Here is a 4206-nt window from a genome sequence, read left to right on the forward strand (position 1 = left end):
GAGGGGGCACAGAGGGGGCGCCTTCGGGCCGGATGCCCCCAGCTCTATCCCCCAACTCTCCGTGAAACCCGATCCCCTCCTCCCCCCACCCCCTTTCGAGGGGCGGGCTCAGGATCAAAGGTTAGCCCCTCCCGACTCCGCGCTTAGGAGCGGGGACCTGGGCCTGGAGACCCGGCTGCTGGGGGGACTGGGGTGGGCCCTACCGCCAAGCCCGCACCCTCGGCCCGGAGGCTGCAGGTCGGTGGCTGACCCCAGGCGTGTCCCGGGGTGGGACAAGGCTCTGCCCTCAGAGACAGGGACAGTTGGGCCAGGCCAACAGACAACCAAAATCCCAACGTGTGCTGGGCTCACCCGGGACACCAGAGCCTGAGGGAGAGACACCGAGGCTGCAGGGGAGGCACCTTGGGCCTGCGGGAGCTTCTTCTTGTGGAATTCATGGCTGCGGGGGTTACTGAGGATGAATTTGTCTTTGGAACCACAAGTAGATTTATTTTCCAAAGAAGAAAAATAAAATGGTGCAGGTGAAGATGCAGAGGAACGGGATGAGACGCGTAGGAATGCCGCCGAGCTCGAAGCGGTGTTCCTGTGAGTTCACGATGGACCCCCTTGAGCCACCAACGCCCCTCCCAGCCTTACACTCAGCAGAAACGCACGCAATGTGTGCTCCAAAAGACAGGAAGACATGTAGGAGAACGCCCATAGCCGCGCATTCATAATTCTTCCAATTGGGAAGCCCAACGTCATCAAGGCAGATGAATATCGTGGAGTATTCGGGGTTAGGAGCACGACAAACTGAACAGGAATGAATGATCCGCACCTCACATAACGGGTAAATCTCACAGACATAAGTCAGAGTAATAGAGTCTGCCACAAAGGAACACTCTCTGCGTGATTCAATTTACATAAAAGGCAAGAACAGGCCGGTGGCGGTGGCTCACACCTGTAATCCCAGCACTTTGGGAGGATGAAGTGGGCAGATTGCCTGAGATCAGGAGTTCGAAACCAGCCTGACCAACATGATGAAACCCTGTCTCTACTATAAAAAATAATAATAATAATAATACAAAAAAATTAGCCAGGCCTGGTGGTGCACACCTGTAGTCCCAGCTACTCAGCAGGCTGAGGCAGGAGAATCGCTTGAACCTAGGAGATGGAGGTTGCAATGAGCCAAGATCTCACCACTGCACCAGCCTGGGTGACAGAGTGAGACTCCGTCTCAAAAAAAAAAAAAAAAAAAAAAGCAAGAACAGGTCAGAGGTCAGGAGAGTGAGAAGAGTGGTGATCCTGGAGTGGGAGCATGCTGGGCTTTCAGAGGCTGGTTAGGTTCAGCTTTCGCACTCTGGGTATTGGTTACAAGGTTGGGCTCAGTTTGTGAGAATTTACTGAGCTGTTCATTTATGGCATGTGCCCTTTTCTGAATACATGTTAATTTTTTTTTTTTTTTTTAGAGATGGTGTTTTGTTCTTGTTTCCCAGGCTGGAGTGCAGTGGCAAGATCTCAGCCCACTGCAACCTCCACCTCCTAGGTTCAAGTGATTCTCCTGCCTCAGCCTCCCAAGTAGCTGGTACTACAGGCATGCACTACCACGCCCGGCTAATTTTGTATTTTAGTAGAGTTGGGATTTCTCCATGTTGGTCAGGCTGGTCTTGAACTCCCAGCCGCAGGTGATCCACCCGTCTCGTCCTCCCAAAGTGCTGAGATTACAGGCGTAAGTCACCGTGCCCGGCCACATGTTAAATTTTAAAATGAAAAACAAAAGGACAAGAACTCATCTCCCCATAGGGTGTCTTACAAGTTTAAAGTTTGCAGAGAGCCCAGGAAAGCTTACCAAGGGGACCCGCATGCTCACTGCCTCTGAGGTTAAGGAGGCCCCCCAGGAGAGGTGACATGCGACGCCAGTGAAAGGTGAGCAGGGGTGGAAGCGTTTCCTTGGTGGTGCCAGCTTTCCTGATGTCTCTGCAAAGGTTTGGAGGCACCAGAGATCCTGGTTCGTTTTGACTTTGGATGGTGTGGGGTGTGGAAACACAGCACATCAGCAGATGGCCCAAAGGAGGCATTTCTGAGTTGGAACAGGTTGGGGACTCATTACTACTTTAGTATTAACTTAATTTGTTTAAGCCTTCAGAGACTAGGGGTGCCCTGGAAGGAGTCTAGATGACTAAGAGAAGGTGGTGGAGGGAGAAGGGGGAACCAGGGGACCTGGAGGATCCAGAAGGAAGAGTGGTAGAAACAGGCAGAGAGGTAGGAGGAAACCAGGAGAAGCCAATATCCAAGAAGGAATCAAGAAGTGATTCTGGGCCGGGCGCGGTGGCTCACGCCTGTAATCCCAACACTCTAGAGGCTGAGGTGGGCGGATCACTTGAGGTCAGGAGTTCAAGACCAGCCTGGCCAATATGATGAAACCCCATCTCCACTAAAAATACAGAAATTAGCTGGGCATGGTGGTGCGTGCCTGTAGTCCCAGCTACTCGGGATACTGAGGCAGGAGAGTTGCTTGAACCCTGAAGGCGGGGGTTGCAGTGAGCCAAGATTGCACCACTACACTCCAGCCTGGGTGACACAGTGAGTCTCCATCTCAAAAAAAAAAAAAAGTGATTCTGGCTGGGACCACCCAGTGTGGCCCAGTGCTCAGTGAAGCCAGGACTGAGAAGTCCCAATGGGGTTGGAGCAGGTGGCCCCTGGTGATGTGATGACTGGGGCCCTTTCTGGGGATGGGGAGGGAGCAGCTGTGTTGTTGGTGGGAGTGGGGATGGGGAAACAGTGACTCTCCTTCATTCAGCTAGGCACTGACACTGCCCCTAGGCAGGCAGAGGGACTGCTGGGAGGAGGAGGGCTGAGCCAAGCCTGCAGTAGCTGGAGAGGGAGGCTGGAGCCAGGAGAGAGGACATGGAAACCTGTCCTCCCCAACCCTTTCCCGAAGCTTCAAGAGTTTACTCCTGTTCTGAGGTGTGCCCCCAACCTTTTTTTTTTTTTTTTTTGAGGCGAGTCTCACACTGTCACCCAGGCTGGAGTGCAGTGGCGCAATCTCAGCTCACTGCAACCTCTGCCTGCCGGGTTCACACAATTCTCCTGCCTCAGCCTCCAGAGTAGCTGGGATTACAGGCGCACACCATCACTCCCAGCTAATTTTTCATACTTTCAGTAGAGACGGGGTTTCACTGTGTTGGTCAGACTAGTCTCGAACCCCTGACCTTGTGATCTGCCCACCTCAGCCTCCCAAGTGCTAGGATTACAGGCGTGAGCCACAGCGCCCAGCCGAGGAGCCCCCTTTTTAGGCGCTCACTCTGGTCCTCGTCCCAGGCCTGTCCTCCATGGCCTCTCCCCATCCTCTTGTCCCTGTGGCTGGTGACTTCGAAAGTCAGGCACCGGGTGTCAGGAAAGTAGGCACCACCATGGACCCCTATCCTCCAGGACCAGCTAGAGGTCCTGACAGCCTGGGACAGGCTCTGAGGCCAGACCACCTGGGTTCCAATCCAAGCTCGCTGCTCTCTGGCTCTGTGGCATTGAGCATTTGACTTCTTGGTACCTTGTTTCCTCACCTGTCACATGGAGCAAGGATTAGGACTTTGCACGGTCGTGAGAATTGAAGGAGATGCTGATTCCCATCACATGAGCCCCGCAGAGAAAACTCTGTAATTCAGTCACTGTCAGCTGCTGTGCTGGTGGCGATGGTGATGTGCCCTCAGGACCAGAGCAGGTGAGCACCAGTCCTGACCCCCTCCTCATTCACTGTCTGGCTCTGGACAAGTCCCTTTCTGGGCCTCAGTTTCCCTGTGTGCAAAAGCAGGAGGCAGACCAGGCTGCTTCTAAGCATGCTTCAGACCCCAAAATCCAGGCTGACTCTTGGCCCCCTTCTCTAGTTCTCAGCACATCCAGCTTCCAGAGGCCCACTGGAAGATCACAGGCCCGAGAGTCTTGTAGTCCAGGTGAGCTACACCCAGGTGTTGGGAGAAGAATGCATCATGGGCACGGGCGTTCCTGCACATTCTTGCTGAGTGAGTATACCCCAAATGCAAAGCCCTGGTCGCTCCGTGCCCGTGTCTCAGGGTCGTGTTTGCAACAAGCAACCTCAAAGGAGGAGGTACCATCTCCCTCTGGACAAGTTTACCGTAAAAGCAGCAAATTCCCCAAACTCAGTGTTCTGCTATGTAAGACAGCCCATTGTGTGTGCAGGCGTCCATCATCCATGGTGGGCCCTTGGCCTCG

Source organism: Colobus angolensis, unplaced genomic scaffold (genome assembly GCF_000951035.1).
Source record: "Colobus angolensis palliatus isolate OR3802 unplaced genomic scaffold, Cang.pa_1.0 Scaffold138, whole genome shotgun sequence".
NCBI classification, from domain to species: Eukaryota; Metazoa; Chordata; class Mammalia; order Primates; family Cercopithecidae; genus Colobus; species Colobus angolensis.